Source organism: Alosa sapidissima, chromosome 21, assembly GCF_018492685.1.
Source record: "Alosa sapidissima isolate fAloSap1 chromosome 21, fAloSap1.pri, whole genome shotgun sequence".
NCBI classification, from domain to species: domain Eukaryota; kingdom Metazoa; phylum Chordata; class Actinopteri; order Clupeiformes; family Clupeidae; genus Alosa; species Alosa sapidissima.
This window is the reverse complement of record NC_055977.1, coordinates 14762818-14773286: the sequence shown is the minus strand read 5'-3', so window position 1 is coordinate 14773286 and position 10469 is coordinate 14762818. Positions and strand designations below refer to the sequence as shown.

The following is a 10469-nucleotide window of genomic DNA, read 5'->3' as shown; positions in this document are numbered from 1 at the left end:
GAAAAGGCGTCAGCTTACTGATGAAGAGATCAGGGTTATTTTTACATCTAATGACGACTCTGATGTGGACATTGAACATCCGTCTGAGGTAAGAGCAGAGATATTTGCGTGTCCTGTTATCCTCGTGACAATTGTAACACGTTGTCAGCGCGACTTCATTTGCGTAATCAGGTGCATGCATGCAACACATGTGATCACATGATGAAAGCATGTGTGTGTGTGGTACTTTGCAATATTCACGTGAAATAAAACAGACCAGGGGCCTCATGTACAAAGCTTGCATACGCACAAAAATGCTGCGTACGTCACTTCTCACGCTCACGTGCGGATGTACGAAGGCTGACTTGAACGTGAGAATGTGAGGTCCTCCACGCAAACTTCATGTCTGGCGTAGGCCTGCGCACATTTCCAATGTGTATCGTCAGTTGGCGACACTTAGAGGCAATGCAGCGCAACAACATTAGTTGATCGCGAGTCTAGGCCTTTATTTGCACAGTATATTGTGAAACGTGGGTTATTAAAAATGATAACACTTCGAAAGTAGTTGACCTTTGACCTGTAGGGGGTGCTGCAATTAGCAATATTGCATTTTGATCTGTAGTTGCGATGTGTTTTATCAATCTTTTATTTTTGGATGTGAAACAGATGACAACATATTCCATCCAGTTAATTCTAATGCGTGCGTGGTAGGGCGGGGCGGGACGGGGTGGGACGGACAGGGGTGATTAGGTGGGGGGGCTGGCTGGCGGAGGCGGTGGCAATACTCAGCCCTGTTTCAGCCCTACAAAATCAGTTATGTTTGATGTGACACTTGTTGAAAGTGTTGATCGCGACTGTCTGCTGAGTTCTATCTTGTCGCCGTGGCTACTCCGGCCTATACTACTGCTTGGCCCCCTCATTGCTGCTTGCAGCTATATTTATATATGTTCTTACCTTAACTTTCACGAGTTGAGTCATACTTCTCCTGTGTCGGTATGTGCACTCTAAAGCTCTGGTGCGCCGCGCGAATGTGTTAGGATGTTGCTATGCTAGCAGGCTCAGACGTAGCCATAGAGGGAGGAAGATAGCAGTATCAAAAACATCCACGTTTTCTCTACTTTAGTTGCTCCCGTACAGTTTCATGAGTAGTTGATAAAAATGTCTAAGGTCACACAACATGAAACGTGGCGATTTTCCAAGCGAATAAACAGGAGAACTACAATGTGTGGCGCAATAGCACTTGGGAGTACTTCGACCTAGCGTAGTAATATTAATTAACACCTAATTGTAGATCCTATCCACCGTTTGCAGCAAAGCAGAATTCTATGAAACATGAAATCACTATAATACTTCTGCTTGTTATCACAACCCTTCACAATGCATGTTATAACCATGATTGTTCACAATCTACTTTACCACTACCTGCTACTTTGCTAAGTCAGCAAGTACTTTGCTAAGTCAGCTCAAACTAACGACAGCAGGGCAGGTTGTCTCTATTAACGGGAGGCGGAGGGGGAGGCTGAGGGGTCGATTCAGCTCTGTGGTGGATAGGATCTACAATCCTATTGTCATTAAAGGTGTAAAAAGCCCCAAAAAATATACTTAATATAAAAAATATAATAAAAAATAGAGAAAAGGACCCTGTGGGTTAAGTTGGCAAGGAACATGAAACTTGGCTCAGATACCTTGCACAGTAGGCCTGTAGCTTCCATTCTTGCCTCTGCCCCATAGTCCAGCGCAGTGTCATTACCATCCATTTATGTCATTAGTCAAGTCAAGTCAAGTCAAGTCAAGTCAAGTTTATTTATATAGCACATTTCATACACAGAGGTCATTCAATGTGCTTTACATAAACAAAACCAAACGATAATAACAAATAAAAGCATAGAAGGGCAATATAGTCAAAGAATAGTTAAAAGGTAAAGATCATAATAAAAAGAAAACATAAAACACAAGGTAAAATCATTTAAAAATAAAGAATAATTAGTAAGCAAAAACAAAGGCAAAAGTAGTAAAAAAAGTAATAAAAGACAAAGTAGAATAATTCTCGAGGCAGATTCAGAATTTGTAACTCGGCACAGTTAGCAGAAAGCGTCTGAGAACAGTTTGGTCTTAAGTCTAGATTTAAAACTGGCTACAGTTGGGGCCTTTTTAATGTCATCCGAAAGTTGGTTCCACAGCTGAGCCGCATAGCAGCTAAAAGCTGCTTCACCATGTTTAGTTCTAACTGTAGGTTTTACTAGCAGGTTTTTCACCTGGGACCTGAGAGGACGAGAAGGTGTGTACTGCTGAAGCATGTCTGACAAGTATTTAGGTCCTGCTCCATTTACTGATTTATAAACAAGCAATAGTGCTTTAAAGTCAATTCTGTGACTTACTGGAAGCCAGTGCAAGGACTTAAGAATTGGAGTAATGTGGTCAGTTCTTTTAGTTTTTGTTAGAGTCCTAGCTGCTGCATTTTGTATCACCTGAAGCTGTTTAATAGTCTTTTTAGGAAGGCCTGTGAACAGTCCATTGCAGTAATCAACCCTGCTGGAGATAAATGCATGAATGAGTTTTTCTAAGACATGTTTTGACATCAGCCCTCTGAGTTTGACAATATTTTTGAGGTGGTAAAAAGCTGATTTAGTTATCGCTTTCATGTGGCTGTTGAAATTTAGATCACTGTCAATTAATACACCAAGGTTTTTTAACAGTATCCTTTGCCTTCAACCCTTTTGTGTCAAGGAGAGTGGCAACCCTAAGTCTTTCCTCATTTTTACCAAATATAATTACTTCAGTTTTTTCTTTGTTCAGCTGAAGAAAATTTTGAGACATCCAGGTGTTGATTTGTTCTATACACTGACACATAGATTCAAGAGGACCATAGTTGTTTGGTGATAGAGCTAAGTAAATTTGTGTGTCATCTGCATAGCTATGATATGAAATCAAATTATTTTGAATGATTTGTCCAAGTGGGAGCATATAGAGGTTGAATAATAGTGGCCCCAAGATCGACCCCTGGGGAACACCACAGGTCAAGGACGTTGGTGTTGAGGTACAGTTTCCGATGGCAACAAAGAAGCTCCTTTCTTGTAGATATGATTTTAGCCAGCTGATAACTATGCCTGTAAATCCAACCCAGTGTTCTAGTCTGTGTAGTAAAATATTGTGATCAACAGTGTCAAATGCTGCACTAAGGTCCAGTAGCACTAGGACTGATGTTTTACCTGAATCTGTGTTGAGGCGTATGTCATTGGAAACTTTAATGAGAGCTGTTTCAGTGCTGTGATTTGCCCGAAAACCAGACTGAAAGTAATCAAAATACCCATTTGATGTTAGGAAGGTGGTTAATTGATTAAAGACTACTTTTTCAATAATTTTGCCAATAAAAGGTAGATTGGATATGGGCCTGTAATTGTTTAGCATGGAGGCATCCAGGTTATTCTTCTTGAGAAGTGGCTTTACAACAGCTGTTTTCAGTGACTTAGGAAAAGTGCCAGACAGCAATGATACATTTACAATTTGAAGGACATCCGCCGCTATGAGGTGAAAAACAGTTTTGAAGAAATTGGTAGGCAGAGTGTCTAAGACACATGTGGAAGGGCTGAGATTCTGTACCGTTTTTTCAAGTGTTTCGTAGTCTATCAAGCTGAACTCTGACATCAAGTTTAGTTTCCCTCTGTTTGTTGCTGGAAGTTCAGGTTGTTGAATTTGTAATTGAGCAGATATGTTGAGTCTGATTTTGTCAATTTTACCTTTAAAAAAAGATGAAAACTCATTGCATTTATTAGTTGAGAGAAGTTCAGGCGCTAATTGTGAGGGGGGATTTGTTAACTTATCAACAGTTGAAAATAGAATACGAGTGTTATTTGAACTTCTATTGATAATGTTAGAAAAGAAAGACTGTCTTGCTTTGCATATTTCAGAGTTATATGTGCGGAGCATCTCTTTATGGATTTCATAGTGGATCTGAAGTTTGTATTTACGCCATTTTCTTTCAGTCTTCCTACACTCTCTTTTTAGAAGTTTAACTGCTGGATTTTGCCTCCATGGTGCTTTCTGTTTGTCCTTAACTTTCTTGAATTGTAATGGAGCAATGTCATCCATAATGTTTGCCATTTTTGCATTAAAGTGATCAAATAAGTCTTCAGAGTCTGACAGTTGACTTGACTTTAGTGAAAGTGCTTGCTCAAAGAGAGCACTTGTCTGATCATTTATGATTCTCCTTTTTACCATCATAGCTGTGTTTTGAGTGTGTGGGGACATAGACACATCAAAGAACACGCAAAAATGATCAGATAAGGCCAGGTCTTTAACAGCTGTAGTGACATCGAGACCCTTTGTGATAACAAGGTCGAGGGTATGGCCGAGAGAGTGTGTTGGCCCCTGTACATGCTGTGTTAGGGAGAAAGTATCGATTAGTGCAATGAATTCCTTGGCATAATTGTTTTCAGGATTATCCACATGCAAGTTTAGATCCCCTGATATAATAAGACAGTCATACTCTATGCAAACAACTGATAGCAGTTCACCTAGCTCTTCAAGAAAAACTTTAGCTGAATGTTTTGGAGGCCTGTAAATTGTCAGTAATAAAATCTGAGGAGAAGACTTAATGCATGCACACAGATATTCAAATGAAGTAAAGTCACCGAATGACGACTGATTGCACTGAAAAGACGTCTTGAAAATTGTGGCTATCCCCCCACCTCTTTTATTTGCTCTGGTAGCACTCAAAAAACTGAAGTTTGGGGGAGCTGATTCGATGAGAGTAGCAGCACTGTTTGCTTGATCTAACCATGTCTCAGTTAAAAGTAAAAAATCAAGGTTGTGTGTGCAAATTAGATCATGAATTAAGAATGATTTGTTTGAAAGAGATCTGATATTTAGGAGTGCTAGTTTTGTTAGTTTAAGTGTTGGGGAAATATGATCCATGGGGGAAATCTGAGGTTGATGTGGTACGGGTAGGAGATTGGACTGGTTTACCCTATAAGCTCGATGCATTTGTGTTCTATTTCTTGTCAATACAGGAATAGAGAATGTCATGGGCTTACTGGGTCCCGGCATGTTCTCAAAACTACTGTCAGTACCATTTATATTGCAGGGACCCTGAGAATATCATGCAATACAGTCATCATATAATTGTCCCCTGCTGCTGCCATCTGTATTTTCCACTGCACATTCCATGCTATATGCCGGCTGAGAAAATGAACTAAGAGGTTGCTGCTGCTTAAGAGATCCTTCTAAACGGGGAGGGGGAGGGCGAGGGGGTGGAGGTGCCCTTCGCTTCTTTGGTGCTAATGATCTTGGGCTAGTAAAACTCTGCATGGCTACTGGTAGCAGTTTCTCCATTCTTGCAGGGAACATCATGTGCTTGGGTGGGGATGGTGATGGGTATTCAGGGGATCCTGTGGAGTTTGAGTGGGTGGTGGGATGAAGGGGTGGGGATGGGGATGGGAGATTAGGGGGGTTTGTGTGGCCTGGGGAGTTTGATTGGGTGGGGACGTGATTGGGTGTGGGTGGTGATGGGAAATCAAGGAGGTTGGGGTTGAAAATTGATCCAGAGTCTCCATCTGCCTGCTGAGGTTCTGGGAAGTTTGTTGCAGATGCTCCGCTTTCAGCATGTATTCCAGTAGTGTATTCCATGTTGTTGTGTCTTTGTGGTCATTGTGTCATTAAATGACTTAAGAATGACTGAGACAGTGGCAAGATGCCCTGTCCATCTCTGCTCCAGAAGACATTTAAGATTGTTTACCATGTTGTTAGTCGCTTTGGCTAAAAAAGTGTCAGCCAAATGTAATGTAATGTAAAAGATGCGCACCTTTATAATGCATAGCAACTGTTGGCTTCCTACAGAATATGTAGAGGGAATTGCACACATCAAAAGACTCCAAAAGTGCGGTCTCTGCAGACATGGCATGAACCACAACCAAACATAAGCAAAGCTCCATCAGTGTTTCCCATACATTGACTAATGTACAGAAATGATTCTGATTCACAACACTTTCACAGTTAATATCTGTGCGTCACCTTTCTGAGCCCTAGCGATGCAGTAGACGCTGTAACTTCGTATGAATCATTCACAAACCGAAGCGCAGTCGATATATTTTCACACTCTGTGGGGTCAAGCGTTCCATCAACTTTCAAAGTGTCCATCAACTTTCAAAATCTGACTAAACCTATATGACCACACTCACAATAGTGAAAGCAAGGACGCATAAGACGACTAGCTAAATTGCTATTAAATCCGCTTAGTATCATTAGCATGCTGCACATATTTGTTTAAAACTCTTGCATTCAAGTTGACTGATCATCTCAATACCAACGTTTCCCAAAAGGGCTTAGCTGTCCCAAGGAGAACAAGTATTACCTTGAAACCTAAACACACATGGGGAAACTGAACAGTCCAATCAGACTGTGATAAGCTAGGCAGCTATGCTACTTTGTTTACAATATTTCCAGGCTTCAACCAGACAGCTGAATTAAAGAGGTGGAGTTGTAATAAAAATGGTAGGCCTATAGGCTAATCTGCATAAAGTGTGTGCTGTCATAAATATCAGACATTCAGTAAAATCTTTTTATATCGGGATATAAAATAATACAGATATATTATACTGTAATTAATCCTCTGGTGTTCGTAGGCTATTAAAATGTCTAGCCCCCCCCAACAAAAAATAAGAAAAATCGAGGTTCGTGGGACAAAAATCATAATACAAACCGAATCGTGAGGTTGGTGTATCGTTACAGCCCTAGTAGCCTATAGAAGTACCCTAAACCCCTCTCCTTGCCCCGCGCTCGCCCTCTCCTCAGCATGCACATTTAATCCAAATAAAACATTCATAATCGTGAACGCAAGGAGGTAGCTGCTCTTTGGAATAGGGTAAGCTCTGATAAAAATGGTCAATTATTAAATTAATATTAAGGTGCTATATTGTTCTTTGAGGACAACAATTATCCCAAAACTCAGATTAGACCAAACAGTGAGTTCTGAGACATGGCTGCTTGGCTACATTTTACCAGTTCACTTTGGGGGGAGTTTAAATAGGCTATTCGGTAGCCTACTTAGCATAATGTAGCCAGGCTACACATAGCAAGCTAACTGGCTACAAACTAGCTTAAACAACTAAAACAAAAGCAAGTCACAAACTCAGTAACTTAATATTTCATAGACAATCAAAAAATCCAGTGGAAACTAGATGGCAGAAGTGTGTAGGCCAATCTGCCCAGCAGCTTTTTCTACTTTGTCACCTACAGAGTTTGACAGGTACGATCTTTCAAAACGCTATGTTATTTCCCATAGACAATCGACGCCAGGAAGTTGGATGGATACGGAAGTTAGGAGGCGGGACTTATTCTGGAGAGGTCTATGCCAGTTGTCAGTTTGGTTCTTCTGGCTCATAGATATATATACTAACTGTCAGTATATATATCTATGCTTCTGGCTCACGAAGGATCCACTAGCTAATAGCTAGCGCTACCTATCAGTAGGGAATTTATAAAAATAAGTTGGGGGGAAACCCCCCAAACAACCTTAAATACCGTAACACTTATTCATCATGTTGACAGTCTTTGGTTGACAACTTCAACCCTAACCTTATCAATGCAATCCTTGTTAGCTACAGGTTGCTATGCTAGTTGTCAGTTAGATTCTGGCTCACCATAGATATATATTAGGGCTAATATCTAATTAATTACATACTCTGTGATTAATTAATCTAAATTAATTGCATATATAATTTTGCTGTGAAAGCATTTTAAATATTTAAATTCAAATGAATCATTGAATAATCAGCATTAGCGACATTAAAGTTCAAAAACTCTTTTATTATTATTTTCAGTGTTCAAATAATTGCCATAATAATCTATGATATGACCTAATATGCTGAGGAAATAAATTCAAAAGTGCTTCGGGAATAAGTTTTTTTTTTTTTTTCACAAACAAGGCATTTCAGGCCACAGATATAACCTAGGGGACACAATGAAAATAAATTAACACTCCCCTCAATGTCAACACTTATTTCTTTGCATTGATGTGCGACTATAGAGTTGATGAACTCCAGTGATATGCAAATTCCTTGCTGCAGACATTGCAGAGCACGTTTTCTTCTCTCTCCTTCATTTTACAGTCTAATTTTTACTGACTAGAACGGCTCGGGGTCAAAGGTCATACGGAATCGATTAATCTGCACTCATTTTTTTAATCAGTTATTTTTTCTCAAATTAATTAATCGAAATGAATCAGTTATTTTGGCAGCCCTAATATATATCTATGCTGGCTCACGAAGTTTAGATAGCAGTACTACATATATATAGAACACCTATTTTACAGTCTTTGGTTGACAACTTCAACTATCAGTTGCGTTAAAATTGTTCAACATCCACGACCAGAATGATGATTTGATTACTACCCATCTCCATAGAAACGGATGAGGTAGTAGCCTTCTAGCCTCAGCTGGCGAATCACAGGGCGAGTAGGGCGGGACTCTTCCCCTACCACCCTACAAAAAAAAAAATCGCGTCCGGGCCATCCCACTGCCGCATTCACTCCTACAGACGCCGGGCTTCCCTGGAAATTACGATTTTGGGGCGTTTGTCCAATAAACATCTATCTTGTCTGCACTGAGATCAGCTACATTTTACCAGTTCACTTTAGGGGGAGTTTATATGCCATTTAAACCATTTCCAACCGGCGACAGCACGCAAACCCTTTCCTCCAAACAGTGATTTTATATAGTGAATGTGCAGTTAATAGCAGTTATTTCAGGAGTAATCGTGTAAATAATATTGTTTTGATATTGAATTTTATATTTATCATCGTGTATTTTATATCGTGTGTGTGAAAGCGGTTAACGTTAACGGCAGTGCTTCTTACCTGACACAGGTAATGCTGTCATCACTGCTCAGTCTAATGACATCACTTTTAGTCTAATTGCCAAAAGTTGACCTGGAAATGTTGAGTACAGTGAACTTTTATACATTAACAAGTTCTATAGGGTTATCAAAGTAAAAGTTGTTTGTTTGCCCTTTGGGCAACTTGGGCATTTCTCAGAATTCAACTTTCAAGATTCTCCATTCATTTGTCCTATAGACAAAATGAATGGAGGTCAATGGGACATGTTCACGTGGCCTTACCCTGAATTCTGTGCAGCAGTGATGGATGTCGGATACACATATAAAATTTAATTGACTTTATTGTTAAACACAAAGGGCGATACTGACAAACTTAAAAGAACAAACCCTCTTAGTGGCTAACTCACTGACTAACAGGGCCTAATGGTAAGAGCTGACACTAACTAAACTCTGAACTTAACTGCTCAGTCTGTGCCAGAGTCTCTGCTCCACTGAGCAACATCACCAGGCAGAAAGAGAGAGGGAATGGAACCTGAACTCTGAACCTAGCCAGTGTGTCTCCCCCCAGATATGTCTCCCCCACCCGCCACCCAAGAGTAACCGTCCTTCTCAGGGATTAGCTTGGGTTTGCAGCGGCAAAGGTTTGGCTGTTGGTTGCGGTCATGTTCAACTCACACACAAACACACACACACACACAAAGACACAGTCACACACACACAAAGACACACACACACAGACATATACACACACACACACAGAAACACACAAAGACACACACACACAGACATACACACACACACGTTCTCCACAGCTAAAGAGATAAATATATATATATAGAGAGAGAGAATAAGGGATACAAAGGAAAGAAGTAAGACACCCAGAGAAAGCGGATGAAAAAAGGAGAGACAGGGCCAGATGTATGTTTTTGTGCCCACATCAGGCATATTTCATTCGCAAAGTGCACGTAAAAGCATGGCGAGGTATGTACAAACAGGCCGCACTGAGGAAAAAGCGTAGACTGCCTGTCGTGGGAGCTGCAAATGGCTATTTGCGCTTTTCCGTGTCATGCATATGCATTCATAGGAGGGTCAGGGGAAAGTGGGAGTATCGCGCAAACACAAGAGACGTCAAGTGCTAATAGCATCGATTAGGTATTCCGCCATATGTATGAAAACAGCACATGTCTGTTTTGCGGTGAAAAACTTGCGCCTGTTAAAAGCAGGTGTAATCAAAATCGCTGAATGCGTCAATTAGAGAAACTTTTAGAGACAGCTGAATAAGTATTCAGAGCATCAGTTTTCTTCATTGTGCAATAAATAGTTCAAGTATTTTTAAGTAGATTAGTAGAACTACTAGGCCTACTCTGTATGTCGCTGCTCGTTGACATCTTATCATGTATGATCGCTAAAGTTTGTTTCTTTTTAATGTCGCAATTGGTTCACTATTCAACTGCGCTTGTGGTTCAGCTGTGGGCACACAATTAGCTTTGCAGAGGGGGTGGGGAAACAACTACAGATATGATAGTAATATGTAATAACACATCCAACACAGATCAAGATCACCTCAAACAGAAAGATCACCTCAGTTTTCTTGAGCTGTAGTATTGTTTACCTCAGATCTCCATGGCGACCATTGAGCACTGTTAACCACTTTATCTAAC

General features: G+C 40.4%; 1 long non-coding RNA gene across 1 annotated transcript; it reads left to right on the top strand.

The window, feature by feature from the left end:
* Positions 1–352: 352 nt before the first annotated feature.
* LOC121695256 lies at positions 353–9923 on the top strand. The gene is made up of 3 exons (XR_006026053.1): positions 353–363; positions 1042–1043; positions 9683–9923. It is a non-coding gene; the product is annotated as an uncharacterized LOC121695256 (long non-coding RNA).
* The last annotated feature ends 546 nt before the right edge of the window (positions 9924–10469 follow it).